Source organism: Hyla sarda, chromosome 3 (assembly GCF_029499605.1).
Source record: "Hyla sarda isolate aHylSar1 chromosome 3, aHylSar1.hap1, whole genome shotgun sequence".
NCBI classification, from domain to species: Eukaryota; Metazoa; Chordata; class Amphibia; order Anura; family Hylidae; genus Hyla; species Hyla sarda.
In genome coordinates this window covers 6424218-6440010 of record NC_079191.1, presented here as the reverse complement: position 1 = coordinate 6440010, position 15793 = coordinate 6424218, and the positions used below count along the sequence as shown (strand labels likewise).

The window sequence follows — 15793 nt, the reverse complement described above, 5'->3', positions numbered from 1 at the left end:
TTAGCCCCCCCATAAAAGGCCTCCTCCCTTAGGCCATCTCGCTTTTTTTCTGTCCTGTGTAAGGACAGCAGGACGGTGCAGGCTCCTTTGGAGCCTGCCTGGATGTCTCCCCTGTATTGGGGAGATATTTTTGGGGCGCAGTACCTTTTTCAACTGCCCCCTGTTTTTTTCTTTTTATATTATCTGGGCCTCCGGCCTGGTTTATCTTAAAACTATTTGTTTTGACTATTTTATGTTGCTATAGGGATCCGGTGATCCCTCATAGCATTAGGGATGCCGCTGCGGGTTTTTTCTTACCCGCCTGGCTTCCCACGTGTCCCGGCGCACGCTCGCCTCCATTACACTGTGCGAGCCATGGACCGGAAGTACGTCATCTGACGACTTCCGGTCCCGGCCTCACTTTCTTCAGCGCTTTGCGCTGCCTTTTAAGTTTTATATTTAGGTGAAAATTCAGGCGTGAGCCCTTTCCTAGTTAGGGAAGGGCTCAGTGGATAATTTTTATTAAAATTCCCTTCCGGGTGCTTCAGCCTATTGCAGGCTGGTCTTTCTCTGAAGGGGGCGGGGCTTCCGGGCCCCTTCCCATATAAAGACAGCTGAGACCTTCATTCAGTCTCTGCTGCCATCATAGCTAGTCCTATTTACAAGCCTAGCATTAGTGGTTAGAGCTCCTATCTGCATTATAGGTATCTCTCCCTCTCTATTTGGCGTTAGGGCGATAATAATTTTATTTATTATCCCTAACTTATTTTCTTTCTTTCCAGAGTCATGTCTACTCCTTCCTCTAGTGACCCACACTCTAGTGGTCGTAAGGCTAGTGCCAAAAAACGCCATCTAACTTGCGCCAATTGCGGCACTCCGCTTCCGGACGCTTACGAATATAACAGGTGTCCCGGTTGCCGTCCACCCTCTAATCCAGCTGAACCTGCTGTCCAGGACATGTTCATCTGGATGAAGGAGTTTATGGGAAATTCCATATCTGAAATTAAGCGTGCTCTTGTTCCCAAAAGAGCTAGAACTGAATCCACTCCTCCTTCTGTGGCGGAAGAATCCGTTATGTCGGTCGATGTATTGGACCAGAGGTCATCTGTACAGTCTGAACAGCCTGTTGAGGTGAAGATGTTTCCGCCTCTTTTCCCTGCGGAAAAGACGCAGAGATTACTTAGGTCCATCCGGTCAAGGGACCAGGATGTTGACCAAGGGGAAGCCTCTGAATCCACCTCTAGAGAACCTTGGGTTTTCAAGGTGAATGATGCACGCAAAAAGATGATGAAGGCTGAGTGGAAGCACCCAGATAAACCTGCGCTTGTCACTCGTACCTTCAAATTGATGTACCCTCTCTCGGACGCGGAATCTGATTCCTGGATGCCACCTCCTAAGGTTGATATGGCAGTAAATAAACTGTCCAAGAGAGTCTTGGTTCCCGCGGATGATGGAAGCAACCTCCAGGACCCGCTTGATAGGAAGGTGGATTCCCTTCTCAGACGCACATATTCGGCAGCATCAGCATCTGCCTCTGTGGCTATTGCCTCGGGAGAAGTGTCTGACTTTGTGAAGGAGCGTGTGGAGCGCATACAGACTGAGATTGACAACAATGTCCCCAGGGAAGACATCTTGGACAGCTTCAAGACACTCCTCCTTGGTATAGACTTCCTCTGCGAGGCCTCCCAGCAACACCTTAAGCTAGCTGCCAAGTCCATGGCACTCGCTTCTGCTAGCAGACGTCCCTTGTGGTTACGCCCTTGGGTAGCGGACAACACCTCCAAGTTTAACTTGTGTGGGATGCCTTTCGAGCCTACTTGGCTATTTGGTTCTGAGCTGGATCGCATAATGGAAGGTTATGCTGACAAAAAAGGCAGGTGCCTTCCTATTCAGGCCTTTCGGGGTAAAGGTAGAGCAAGAGGGGGGAAGTCCCAGGGCCCTCCTAGATCCCAGAGACGTCAGTCCTTTCAAAAACGTGGTGGAGGTCGCGGCCGCGGTAAAGACCGGAAGGCCGAGCTATGACTCTCCACTGACATCCACCAACGTTTTCCCTCTCCCTTCCCCTCAAGTGTTTGTTGCAGAGAATCTATCTGCCCATCCTCCTCCAGTAGGAGGACGTTTAAGTTTATTCCTTACAACCTGGATGCAAGAAATCCAGGATCCCTGGGTTCTGAAGGTTATTCAGTCGGGGTACAGGATAGAATTTACCTCCCCTCCCCCAAGGAAGTTTGTCTTAACAAAGTTACTTCCTCAGCCAAAACAGGCTGTCATAGAAACCTCAGTTCTCCAATACTTGGAAAAGCAAGCTTTGGAAGAAGTTCCCCCAGATCAAAGAGGATCTGGCGTCTACTCCCCGATTTTTTTGGTTCCCAAACCAAATGGCGACTGGCGCATGATAATAGACCTGCGCTACCTAAACCGATTTATAAGGAAAAGGCGGTTCAGAATGGAAACCATTCGCTCGGTGGTCAGTATCCTGAACCCACAAGATCTCATGGTCACTACAGACTTGAAGGATGCATACCTTCATGTCCCTATATTTCCTGCCCACAGGAAGTTCTTAAGAATCGCCGTCACCATAAAAGGTATGGTAAGGCATTTCCAATTTGCTGTTCTACCGTTCGGCATTACCTCCGCTCCCCACACCTTCACAAAGGTGGTGGCTTCAGTTGTCTCTGCTCTAAGACTAAAAGGCCTAGAGATTGTTCCTTATCTAGACGACTGGCTTTTAAAAGCCGCGACTCTAGACATTCTTCAAGCTCATCTTCAACTGACCCTGGATTTTCTTCAACACCTAGGGTGGCTCATAAATTGGGAAAAATCCGAGATCATTCCATCTACCTCAAGAAGGTTCCTGGGGTTTGTCCTAGACTCCTCTCGGATGACGCTGTCTCTCACCCCAGAAAGGAGAGAGCGCGTCATAAGAGCCGCAGAGTTTTTGTCGGTACCCCGCAGAGTGCCCATCAGAACTCTAATGAAGATGTTGGGCCACATGTCAGCGTCTGCAGAAGCAGTCCCCTGGGCCCTGTGGCACCTCCGACCTCTCCAAGATCAGGTCTTGACTGCCTGGAATCGCAACCCCAGTGGGTTGGACAAAAAATGCACCCTGTCGTCCGAAGTCCGTGCCTCTCTCAGGTGGTGGACGAACCTGACAGATGGGAAGTCCTTGATTCAACCTCTGTGGATCACTCTGACCACGGACGCCTCCCTTCTAGGGTGGGGAGCCCATCTGGACGACCATCCGGTTCAGGGTACCTGGACCCCTCAGGAAAGGTTACTCTCATCCAACATGAGAGAACTGAGAGCAGTTCGTCTTGCGCTCCTCCACTTTGCTCCCCAGATCTTAGGGAAAGCAATAAGAGTCCGGTCAGACAACACCACTGTAGTGGCTTATATCAACAGACAGGGTGGCACAAAGTCCCAAGTGCTCCTCAGGGAGACCGGACTTATTCTATCGTGGGCAGAGCTCAACCTATCCCACCTTGTTGCAGTCCACATCAAGGGGGATCTCAACGTAGTGGCAGATCGTCTAAGTCGCGGGCTTGCAGTCCAGGGAGAATGGTCTCTCAACGAGAAGATCTTCAGGAGGATAACCCTGAAGTGGGGTACACCAGAAATAGACCTCATGGCAACCCGGCTGAATGCCAAAGTGAGCAAGTTTTGTTCCCTTTACAAGGAGGACAATCCGGTGGCGATAGACGCTCTGTCCATCGCATGGAGGTTCAGGCTGGCCTACATATTCCCTCCACTTTCCATGATACCCAGGGTATTGATGAAAGTCAGGCAAGACCAGACCTCAGTGATTGCCATCATCCCATTCTGGCCGAAGAGGTCTTGGTTCACCCAACTCATGAGGATGAGTCAGGGGTGTTATTGGAGGCTTCCCCACGTGCAGAACCTTGTGTCTCACAACACAGGCTCCTGCCTAGATCTGAGGAGACTCAATCTGACAGCCTGGAGATTGACAGGACCCTACTAAGGAGTGGGCTTCCTGCGGAGGTCTTGAGAACTATTGCACACTCGAGAGCAGAGTCTACAAACAAGGTTTACTCCAGGATAAAGAAGATTTTCCTTCAATGGTGTGCAACGAAAGAGGTAGTTACCTCAGATCCTCCTCTTTCTGCAATACTGCGTTTTCTCCAGGATGGCCTTGACAAGGGTCTTAGCCCATCCACCTTAAAGGTTCAGGTCGCAGCACTCTCTGCCTTCCTAGGCAGGTCTCTATCACAAGAATCCCTGGTTAGAAGATTCCTCAAAGGGGCTGAAAGACTTAAACCTACAGTTCTCAGACCTATTCCCAGTTGGGATTTAACCACTGTTCTCAGGGGGTTATGCGCTCCCCCCTTTGAACCTCTGGAAGAAGTAGACTTTAGGTATTTATCCCTTAAAGTCACTTTTTTATTGGCCATAACCTCAGCCAAGAGAGTGGGTGAGCTTCAGGCCCTTTCGGCTTTCGAGCCTTACACTGTTTTTCTACAGGACAGAGTCCTGTTGAGGTTTTTACCTACCTTCCTTCCTAAGGTTCCGACTTTCTCCAATACCAACCAGGTCATTTCTCTTCCAGTTCTACTGCCTAATCCATCCTCTCCTGAAGAAGCGGTTGACCACACTCTGGACATCTCTAGAGCTCTCAGAGTCTATATCTCAAGAACTGGAGAATTCAGGAAGTCGGAACACCTCCTTGTTTCTTTTTCTGGAAAGAACAAGGGCTTGAAAGCCTCTAAACCTACCCTAAGTAGGTGGATTAAGGAGGCAATCCGAGAGACCTTCATAGTCCAGGAGCTAACTCCTCCTGCCTTTGTCACTGCCCATTCCACTAGGGCAGTCTCTACTTCCTTTGCTGAGAAAAGGTCTGTTCCTCTGGAACAGATTTGTGCTGCTGCTTCTTGGAGCACCCACAATACTTTTTTGAGTCATTACAGGGTTAATGCCAAACGATCGGAAGAGTTGGCCTTTGGGCAGTCAATCCTAAGTGCCACTCTGCCGTAGTCCCTCCCTATTTGTGTTGTTACTCGCTAAGTCCCCACTTGTGCTGCTGGTTAGGACGTAAGGGAAGCGTTAATTTTTAACGTAAATTTGTTTTCCCTTAGTCCTAACAGCAGCACACAAATTTCCCGCCCTAAACTTTTTTGTTACTTGTTATTAAGCGAGATGGCCTAGGGGAGGAGGCCTTTTATGGGGGGGCTAATTAATTTAAATTGCTTGGGCGGAATTAAAAATTCCACCGTCCTGCCAGCTTCACAGGGGCAGAACACCCCACTTGTGCTGCTGTTAGGACTAAGGGAAAACAAATTTACGTTAAAAATTAACGCTTCATCGTGCAATGGTCCGAAAGCCAAAAACATAGGGATGTTCCATGTTTCTGCTATCTATCGAACTGGGGACCTTGGGTGTGTGAGGCAAAGGTGATAAACACTACACCTCCAGAAACTTGCTCTTCATGGAACCTGCTAACAGTGCAAGATCCAAAATGACGAAAATGATAAAGTCAAATCGAACAGGTATGTCGCTTTGTCTAAAAAAATTAAGAGTCAGTCCCATATTTCTACCCGTGGACCTTCCGTTTGTTAGGTGAATGTGAACATTACAACACTATAGAAACTAGATGAAAGCTACCAGAACGGTGTAAGCAAACCACTCCTGCTTAAAAAAAGAAAGTTTCCTCATGCAATAGTCAAAAACATCTAAAACTTCTTGTTTCTGCCCGGTTTCGAACCAGGGACCTTTCGCGTGTGAGGCGAATGTGATAACCACTACACTACAGAAACCAGGCTGTTGAGCCACCAACCACCCACCAACCACCCTCTTTCGCTTTCCACATTCAGTCATAAGAATTAAAAGCGAATGGATGAAAATAATGGAGTGAAAGTGAACAGATGTGGCCTTTGGTCTAAAAGCAAGAGGAAAGCCCATGTTTCTGCCCGGTTTCAAACAAGGGACATTTCGCGTGTTAGGCGAACGTGATAACCACTACACTACAGAAACCAGATGAAAACGCGCATGGCCGTCGTTGCAAGCAAAGGATGCCAGATTGACAAATAAAAACAAGGTTTCATCGTGCAATGGTCCGAAAGCCAAAAACATAGGGTGCCCGGTTTCGAACCAGGGACCTTTCGCGTGTGAGGCGAACGTGATAACCACTACACTACAGAAACCTGGCTGTTGAGCCACCAACCACCCACCTGCCCACCCTCTTTCGCTTTCCACATTCAGTCACAAGAATTAAAAGCGAATGGATGAAAATAATGGAGTGAAAGTGAACAGATGTGGCCTTTGGTCTAAAAGCAAGAAGAAAGCCCATGTTTCTGCCCGGTTTCGAATCAGGGACCTTTCGCATGTTAGGCGAACGTGATAGCCACTACACTACAGAAACCAGATGAAAACTTGCATGGCCGTCGTTGCAAGCAAAGGATACCAAATTGAAAAATAAAAACAAGGTTTCATCGTGCAATGGTCCGAAAGCCAAAAACATAGGGATGTTCCATGTTTCTGCTATCTATCGAACTGGGGACCTTGGGTGTGTGAGGCAAAGGTGATAAACACTACACCTCCAGAAACTTGCTCTTCATGGAACCTGCTAACAGTGCAAGATCCAAAATGACGAAAATGATAAAGTCAAATCGAACAGGTATGTCGCTTTGTCTAAAAAAATTAAGAGTCAGTCCCATATTTCTACCCGTGGACCTTCCGTTTGTTAGGTGAATGTGAACATTACAACACTATAGAAACTAGATGAAAGCTACCAGAACGGTGTAAGCAAACCACTCCTGCTTAAAAAAAGAAAGTTTCCTCATGCAATAGTCAAAAACATCTGAAACTCCTTGTTTCTGCCTGGTTTCGAACCAGGGACCTTTCGCGTGTGAGGCGAACATGATAACCACTACACTACAGAAACCTGGCTGTTGAACCACCAACCACCCAACTGCCCACCCTCCTTCGCTTTCCACATTCAGTCAAGAGTTAAAAGCGAATGGATGAAAATAATGGAGTGAAAGTGAAAAGATGTGGTCTTTTGTCTAAAAGCAAGAAGAATGCCCATGTTTCTGCCCGGTTTCGAACCGGGGACCTTTCGCGTGTTAGGCGAACGTGATAACCACTACACTACAGAAACCTGGCTGTTGAGCCACCAACCACCCACCTGCCCACCCTCTTTCGCTTTCCACATTCAGTCACAAGAATTAAAAGCGAATGGATGAAAATAATGGAGTGAAAGTGAACAGATGTGGCCTTTGGTCTAAAAGCAAGAGGAAAGCCGATGTTTCTGCCCGGTTTCGAATCAAGGACCTTTCGCGTGTTAGGCGAACGTGATAGCCACTACACTACAGAAACCAGATGAAAACTCGCATGGCCGTCGTTGCAAGCAAAGGATGCCAGATTGACAAATAAAAACAAGGTTTCATCGTGCAATGGTCCGAAAGCCAAAAACATAGGGATGTTCCATGTTTCTGCTATCTATCGAACTGGGGACCTTGGGTGTGTGAGGCAAAGGTGATAAACACTACACCTCCAGAAACTTGCTCTTTATGGAACCTGCTAACAGTGCAAGATCCAAAATGACGAAAATGATAAAGTCAAATCGAACAGGTATGTCGCTTTGTCTAAAAAAATTAAGAGTCAGTCCCATATTTCTACCCGTGGACCTTCCGTTTGTTAGGTGAATGTGATCATTACAACAATATAGAAACTAGATGAAAGCTACCAGAACGGTGTAAGCAAACCACTCCTGCTTAAAAAAAGAAAGTTTCCTCATGCAATAGTCAAAAACAACTGAAACTCCTTGTTTCTGCCCGGTATCGAACCAGAGACCTTTCGCGTGTGAGGCGAACGTGATAACCACTACACTACAGAAACCTGGCTGTTGAGCCACCAACCACCCACCTGCCCACCCTCTTTCGCTTTCCACATTCAGTCACAAGAATTAAAAGCGAATGGATGAAAATAATGGAGTGAAAGTGAACAGGTGTGGCCTTTTGTCTAAAAGCAAGAAGAAAGCCCATGTTTCTGCCCGGTATCGAACCAGAGACCTTTCGCGTGTTAGGCGAACGTGATAACCACTACACTAGAGAAACATGGCTGTGGAGCCACCAACCACCCACCTGCCCACCCTCTTTTGCTTTCCACATTCAGTCACAAGAATTAAAAGTGAATGGATGAAAATAATGGAGTGAAAGTGAACAGGTGTGGCCTTTGGTCTAAAAGCAAGAGGAAAGCCCATGTTTCTGCCCGGTTTCAAACATGGGACCTTTCGCGTGTTAGGCGAACGTGATAACCACTACACTACAGAAACCAGATGAAAACTCGCATGGCCGTCGTTGCAAGCAAAGGATACCAGATTGACAAATGTAAACAAGGTTTCATCGTGCAATGGTCCGAAAGCCAAAAACATAGGGATGTTCCATGTTTCTGCTATCTATCGAACTGGGGACCTTGGGTGTGTGAGGCAAAGGTGATAAACACTACACCTCCAAAAACTTGCTCTTCATGGAACCTGCTAACAGTGCAAGATCCAAAATGACGAAAATGATAAAGTCAAATCGAACAGGTATGTCGCTTTGTCTAAAAAAATTAAGAGTCAGTCCCATATTTCTACCCGTGGACCTTCCGTTTGTTAGGTGAATGTGATCATTACAACAATATAGAAACTAGATGAAAGCTACCAGAACGGTGTAAGCAAACCACTCCTGCTTAAAAAAAGAAAGTTTCCTCATGCAATAGTCAAAAACAACTGAAACTTCTTGTTTCTGCCCGGTTTCGAACCAGGGACCTTTCGCGTGTGAGGCGAACGTGATAACCACTACACTACAGAAACCTGGCTGTTGAGCCACCAACCACCCACCTGCCCACCCTCTTTCGCTTTCCACATTCAGTCACAAGAATTAAAAGCGAATGGATGAAAATAATGGAGTGAAAGTGAACAGGTGTGGCCTTTTGTCTAAAAGCAAGAGGAAAGCCCATGTTTCTGCCCGGTATCGAACCAGAGACCTTTCGCGTGTTAGGCGAACGTGATAACCACTACACTAGAGAAACATGGCTGTGGAGCCACCAACCACCCACCTGCCCACCCTCTTTTGCTTTCCACATTCAGTAACAAGAATTAAAAGCGAATGGATGAAAATAATGGAGTGAAAGTGAACAGATGTGGCCTTTTGTCTAAAAGCAAGAAGAAAGCCCATGTTTCTGCCCGGTTTTGAACCGGGGACCTTTCGCGTGTTAGGCGAACGTGATAACCACTACACTACAGAAACCTGGCTGTTGAGCCACCAACCACCCACCTGCCCACCCTCTTTCGCTTTCCACATTCAGTCACAAGAATTAAAAGTGAATGGATGAAAATAATGGAGTGAAAGTGAACAGGTGTGGCCTTTGGTCTAAAAGCAAGAGGAAAGCCCATGTTTCTGCCCGGTTTCAAACATGGGACCTTTCGCGTGTTAGGCGAACGTGATAACCACTACACTACAGAAACCAGATGAAAACTCGCATGGCCGTCGTTGCAAGCAAAGGATACCAGATTGACAAATGTAAACAAGGTTTCATCGTGCAATGGTCCGAAAGCCAAAAACATAGGGATGTTCCATGTTTCTGCTATCTATCGAACTGGGGACCTTGGGTGTGTGAGGCAAAGGTGATAAACACTACACCTCCAAAAACTTGCTCTTCATGGAACCTGCTAACAGTGCAAGATCCAAAATGACGAAAATGATAAAGTCAAATCGAACAGGTATGTCGCTTTGTCTAAAAAAATTAAGAGTCAGTCCCATATTTCTACCCATGGACCTTCCGTTTGTTAGGTGAATGTGAACATTACAACACTATAGAAACTAGATGAAAGCTACCAGAACGGTGTAAGCAAACCACTCCTGCTTAAAAAAAGAAAGTTTCCTCATGCAATAGTCAAAAACATCTGAAACTTCTTGTTTCTGCCCGGTTTCGAACCAGGGACCTTTCGCGTGTGAGGCAAACGTGATAACCACTACACTACAGAAACCTGGCAGTTGAGCCACCAACCACCCACCTGCCCACCCTCTTTCGCTTTCCACATTCAGTCACAAGAATTAAAAGCGAATGGATGAAAATAATGGAGTGAAAGTGAACAGATGTGGTCTTTTGTCTAAAAGCAAGAAGAAAGCCCATGTTTCTGCCCGGTTTCGAACCGGGGACCTTTCGCGTGTTAGGCGAACGTGATAACCACTACACTACAGAAACCTGGCTGTTGAGCCACCAACCACCCACCTGCCCACCCTCTTTCGCTTTCCACATTCAGTCACAAGAATTAAAAGCGAATGGATGAAAATAATGGAGTGAAAGTGAACAGGTGTGGCCTTTGGTCTAAAAGCAAGAGGAATGCCCATGTTTCTGCCCGGTTTCGAACCGGGGACCTTTCGCGTGTTAGGCGAACGTGATAACCACTACACTACAGAAACCTGGCTGTTGAGCCACCAACCACCCACCTGCCCACCCTCTTTTGCTTTCCACATTCAGTAACAAGAATTAAAAGCGAATGGATGAAAATAATGGAGTGAAAGTGAACAGATGTGGCCTTTGGTCTAAAAGCAAGAGGAAAGCCCATGTTTCTGCCCGGTTTCGAATCAAGGACCTTTCGCGTGTTAGGCGAACGTGATAGCCACTACACTACAGAAACCAAATGAAAACTCGCATGGCCGTCGTTGCAAGCAAAGGATGCCAGATTGACAAATAAAAACAAAGTTTCATCGTGCAATGGTCCGAAAGCCAAAAACATAGGGATGTTCCATGTTTCTGCTATCTATCGAACTGGGGACCTTGGGTGTGTGAGGCAAAGGTGATAAACACTACACCTCCAGAAACTTGCTCTTCATGGAACCTGCTAACAGTGCAAGATCCAAAATGACGAAAATGATAAAGTCAAATCGAACAGGTATGTCGCTTTGTCTAAAAAAATTAAGAGTCAGTCCCATATTTCTACCCGTGGACCTTCCGTTTGTTAGGTGAATGTGAACATTACAACACTATAGAAACTAGATGAAAGCTACCAGAACGGTGTAAGCAAACCACTCCTGCTTAAAAAAAGAAAGTTTCCTCATGCAATAGTCAAAAACCTCTGAAACTCCTTGTTTCTGCCTGGTTTCGAACCAGGGACCTTTCGCGTGTGAGGCGAACGTGATAACCACTACACTACAGAAACCTGGCTGTTGAACCACCAACCACCCACCTGCCCACCCTCCTTCGCTTTCCACATTCAGTCAAGAATTAAAAGCGAATGGATGAAAATAATGGAGTGAAAGTGAAAAGATGTGGTCTTTTGTCTAAAAGCAAGAAGAAAGCCCATGTTTCTGCCCGGTTTCGAACCGGGGACCTTTCGCATGTTCGGCGAATGTGATAACCACTACACTACAGAAACCTGGCTGTTGAGCCACCAACCACCCACCTGCCCACCCTCTTTCGCTTTCCACATTCAGTCACAAGAATTAAAAGCGAATGGATGAAAATAATGGAGTGAAAGTGAACAGATGTGGCCTTTTGTCTAAAAGCAAGAAGAAAGCCCATGTTTCTGCCCGGTTTCGAACCGGGGACCTTTCGCGTGTTAGGCGAACGTGATAACCACTACACTACAGAAACCTGGCTGTTGAGCCAACAACCACCCACCTGCCCACCCTCTTTCGCTTTCCACATTCAGTCACAAGAATTAAAAGTGAATGGATGAAAATAATGGAGTGAAAGTGAACAGGTGTGGCCTTTGGTCTAAAAGCAAGAGGAAAGCCCATGTTTGTGCCCGGCTTCGAACCGGGGACCTTTCGCGTGTTAGGCGAACGTGATAACCACTACACTACAGAAACCAGATGAAAACTCGTATGGCCGTCGTTGCAAGCAAAGGATACCAAATTGACAAATGAAAACAAGGTTTCCCTTACGTCCTAACCAGCAGCACAAGTGGGGTGTTCTGCCCCTGTGAAGCTGGCAGGACGGTGGAATTTTTAATTCCGCCCAAGCAATTTAAATTAATTAGCCCCCCCATAAAAGGCCTCCTCCCTTAGGCCATCTCGCTTTTTTTCTGTCCTGTGTAAGGACAGCAGGACGGTGCAGGCTCCTTTGGAGCCTGCCTGGATGTCTCCCCTGTATTGGGGAGATATTTTTGGGGCGCAGTACCTTTTTCAACTGCCCCCTGTTTTTTTCTTTTTATATTATCTGGGCCTCCGGCCTGGTTTATCTTAAAACTATTTGTTTTGACTATTTTATGTTGCTATAGGGATCCGGTGATCCCTCATAGCATTAGGGATGCCGCTGCGGGTTTTTTCTTACCCGCCTGGCTTCCCACGTGTCCCGGCGCACGCTCGCCTCCATTACACTGTGCGAGCCATGGACCGGAAGTACGTCATCTGACGACTTCCGGTCCCGGCCTCACTTTCTTCAGCGCTTTGCGCTGCCTTTTAAGTTTTATATTTAGGTGAAAATTCAGGCGTGAGCCCTTTCCTAGTTAGGGAAGGGCTCAGTGGATAATTTTTATTAAAATTCCCTTCCGGGTGCTTCAGCCTATTGCAGGCTGGTCTTTCTCTGAAGGGGGCGGGGCTTCCGGGCCCCTTCCCATATAAAGACAGCTGAGACCTTCATTCAGTCTCTGCTGCCATCATAGCTAGTCCTATTTACAAGCCTAGCATTAGTGGTTAGAGCTCCTATCTGCATTATAGGTATCTCTCCCTCTCTATTTGGCGTTAGGGCGATAATAATTTTATTTATTATCCCTAACTTATTTTCTTTCTTTCCAGAGTCATGTCTACTCCTTCCTCTAGTGACCCACACTCTAGTGGTCGTAAGGCTAGTGCCAAAAAACGCCATCTAACTTGCGCCAATTGCGGCACTCCGCTTCCGGACGCTTACGAATATAACAGGTGTCCCGGTTGCCGTCCACCCTCTAATCCAGCTGAACCTGCTGTCCAGGACATGTTCATCTGGATGAAGGAGTTTATGGGAAATTCCATATCTGAAATTAAGCGTGCTCTTGTTCCCAAAAGAGCTAGAACTGAATCCACTCCTCCTTCTGTGGCGGAAGAATCCGTTATGTCGGTCGATGTATTGGACCAGAGGTCATCTGTACAGTCTGAACAGCCTGTTGAGGTGAAGATGTTTCCGCCTCTTTTCCCTGCGGAAAAGACGCAGAGATTACTTAGGTCCATCCGGTCAAGGGACCAGGATGTTGACCAAGGGGAAGCCTCTGAATCCACCTCTAGAGAACCTTGGGTTTTCAAGGTGAATGATGCACGCAAAAAGATGATGAAGGCTGAGTGGAAGCACCCAGATAAACCTGCGCTTGTCACTCGTACCTTCAAATTGATGTACCCTCTCTCGGACGCGGAATCTGATTCCTGGATGCCACCTCCTAAGGTTGATATGGCAGTAAATAAACTGTCCAAGAGAGTCTTGGTTCCCGCGGATGATGGAAGCAACCTCCAGGACCCGCTTGATAGGAAGGTGGATTCCCTTCTCAGACGCACATATTCGGCAGCATCAGCATCTGCCTCTGTGGCTATTGCCTCGGGAGAAGTGTCTGACTTTGTGAAGGAGCGTGTGGAGCGCATACAGACTGAGATTGACAACAATGTCCCCAGGGAAGACATCTTGGACAGCTTCAAGACACTCCTCCTTGGTATAGACTTCCTCTGCGAGGCCTCCCAGCAACACCTTAAGCTAGCTGCCAAGTCCATGGCACTCGCTTCTGCTAGCAGACGTCCCTTGTGGTTACGCCCTTGGGTAGCGGACAACACCTCCAAGTTTAACTTGTGTGGGATGCCTTTCGAGCCTACTTGGCTATTTGGTTCTGAGCTGGATCGCATAATGGAAGGTTATGCTGACAAAAAAGGCAGGTGCCTTCCTATTCAGGCCTTTCGGGGTAAAGGTAGAGCAAGAGGGGGGAAGTCCCAGGGCCCTCCTAGATCCCAGAGACGTCAGTCCTTTCAAAAACGTGGTGGAGGTCGCGGCCGCGGTAAAGACCGGAAGGCCGAGCTATGACTCTCCACTGACATCCACCAACGTTTTCCCTCTCCCTTCCCCTCAAGTGTTTGTTGCAGAGAATCTATCTGCCCATCCTCCTCCAGTAGGAGGACGTTTAAGTTTATTCCTTACAACCTGGATGCAAGAAATCCAGGATCCCTGGGTTCTGAAGGTTATTCAGTCGGGGTACAGGATAGAATTTACCTCCCCTCCCCCAAGGAAGTTTGTCTTAACAAAGTTACTTCCTCAGCCAAAACAGGCTGTCATAGAAACCTCAGTTCTCCAATACTTGGAAAAGCAAGCTTTGGAAGAAGTTCCCCCAGATCAAAGAGGATCTGGCGTCTACTCCCCGATTTTTTTGGTTCCCAAACCAAATGGCGACTGGCGCATGATAATAGACCTGCGCTACCTAAACCGATTTATAAGGAAAAGGCGGTTCAGAATGGAAACCATTCGCTCGGTGGTCAGTATCCTGAACCCACAAGATCTCATGGTCACTACAGACTTGAAGGATGCATACCTTCATGTCCCTATATTTCCTGCCCACAGGAAGTTCTTAAGAATCGCCGTCACCATAAAAGGTATGGTAAGGCATTTCCAATTTGCTGTTCTACCGTTCGGCATTACCTCCGCTCCCCACACCTTCACAAAGGTGGTGGCTTCAGTTGTCTCTGCTCTAAGACTAAAAGGCCTAGAGATTGTTCCTTATCTAGACGACTGGCTTTTAAAAGCCGCGACTCTAGACATTCTTCAAGCTCATCTTCAACTGACCCTGGATTTTCTTCAACACCTAGGGTGGCTCATAAATTGGGAAAAATCCGAGATCATTCCATCTACCTCAAGAAGGTTCCTGGGGTTTGTCCTAGACTCCTCTCGGATGACGCTGTCTCTCACCCCAGAAAGGAGAGAGCGCGTCATAAGAGCCGCAGAGTTTTTGTCGGTACCCCGCAGAGTGCCCATCAGAACTCTAATGAAGATGTTGGGCCACATGTCAGCGTCTGCAGAAGCAGTCCCCTGGGCCCTGTGGCACCTCCGACCTCTCCAAGATCAGGTCTTGACTGCCTGGAATCGCAACCCCAGTGGGTTGGACAAAAAATGCACCCTGTCGTCCGAAGTCCGTGCCTCTCTCAGGTGGTGGACGAACCTGACAGATGGGAAGTCCTTGATTCAACCTCTGTGGATCACTCTGACCACGGACGCCTCCCTTCTAGGGTGGGGAGCCCATCTGGACGACCATCCGGTTCAGGGTACCTGGACCCCTCAGGAAAGGTTACTCTCATCCAACATGAGAGAACTGAGAGCAGTTCGTCTTGCGCTCCTCCACTTTGCTCCCCAGATCTTAGGGAAAGCAATAAGAGTCCGGTCAGACAACACCACTGTAGTGGCTTATATCAACAGACAGGGTGGCACAAAGTCCCAAGTGCTCCTCAGGGAGACCGGACTTATTCTATCGTGGGCAGAGCTCAACCTATCCCACCTTGTTGCAGTCCACATCAAGGGGGATCTCAACGTAGTGGCAGATCGTCTAAGTCGCGGGCTTGCAGTCCAGGGAGAATGGTCTCTCAACGAGAAGATCTTCAGGAGGATAACCCTGAAGTGGGGTACACCAGAAATAGACCTCATGGCAACCCGGCTGAATGCCAAAGTGAGCAAGTTTTGTTCCCTTTACAAGGAGGACAATCCGGTGGCGATAGACGCTCTGTCCATCGCATGGAGGTTCAGGCTGGCCTACATATTCCCTCCACTTTCCATGATACCCAGGGTATTGATGAAAGTCAGGCAAGACCAGACCTCAGTGATTGCCATCATCCCATTCTGGCCGAAGAGGTCTTGGTTCACCCAACTCATGAGG

General features: G+C 47.6%; 11 non-coding genes across 11 annotated transcripts; all 11 read right to left on the bottom strand.

The window, feature by feature from the left end:
• Positions 1–5674: 5674 nt before the first annotated feature.
• Positions 5675–5747, bottom strand: TRNAV-CAC (transfer RNA valine (anticodon CAC)). Its single transcript has one exon. It is a non-coding gene; the product is annotated as a tRNA-Val (tRNA).
• Positions 5748–6801: 1054 nt separating this feature from the next.
• Positions 6802–6874, bottom strand: TRNAV-CAC (transfer RNA valine (anticodon CAC)). The gene has a single exon. It is a non-coding gene; the product is annotated as a tRNA-Val (tRNA).
• A 143-nt stretch (positions 6875–7017) lies between these two features.
• On the bottom strand, positions 7018–7090 carry TRNAV-AAC (transfer RNA valine (anticodon AAC)). The gene has a single exon. It is a non-coding gene; the product is annotated as a tRNA-Val (tRNA).
• A 667-nt stretch (positions 7091–7757) lies between these two features.
• Positions 7758–7830, bottom strand: TRNAV-CAC (transfer RNA valine (anticodon CAC)). Its single transcript has one exon. It is a non-coding gene; the product is annotated as a tRNA-Val (tRNA).
• An 885-nt stretch (positions 7831–8715) lies between these two features.
• On the bottom strand, positions 8716–8788 carry TRNAV-CAC (transfer RNA valine (anticodon CAC)). Its single transcript has one exon. It is a non-coding gene; the product is annotated as a tRNA-Val (tRNA).
• Positions 8789–9151: 363 nt separating this feature from the next.
• Positions 9152–9224, bottom strand: TRNAV-AAC (transfer RNA valine (anticodon AAC)). Its single transcript has one exon. It is a non-coding gene; the product is annotated as a tRNA-Val (tRNA).
• A 667-nt stretch (positions 9225–9891) lies between these two features.
• TRNAV-CAC (transfer RNA valine (anticodon CAC)) lies at positions 9892–9964 on the bottom strand. The gene has a single exon. It is a non-coding gene; the product is annotated as a tRNA-Val (tRNA).
• A 145-nt stretch (positions 9965–10109) lies between these two features.
• On the bottom strand, positions 10110–10182 carry TRNAV-AAC (transfer RNA valine (anticodon AAC)). Its single transcript has one exon. It is a non-coding gene; the product is annotated as a tRNA-Val (tRNA).
• Positions 10183–10327: 145 nt separating this feature from the next.
• TRNAV-AAC (transfer RNA valine (anticodon AAC)) lies at positions 10328–10400 on the bottom strand. The gene has a single exon. It is a non-coding gene; the product is annotated as a tRNA-Val (tRNA).
• A 667-nt stretch (positions 10401–11067) lies between these two features.
• On the bottom strand, positions 11068–11140 carry TRNAV-CAC (transfer RNA valine (anticodon CAC)). Its single transcript has one exon. It is a non-coding gene; the product is annotated as a tRNA-Val (tRNA).
• Positions 11141–11501: 361 nt separating this feature from the next.
• Positions 11502–11574, bottom strand: TRNAV-AAC (transfer RNA valine (anticodon AAC)). The gene has a single exon. It is a non-coding gene; the product is annotated as a tRNA-Val (tRNA).
• Positions 11575–15793: the final 4219 nt, after the last annotated feature.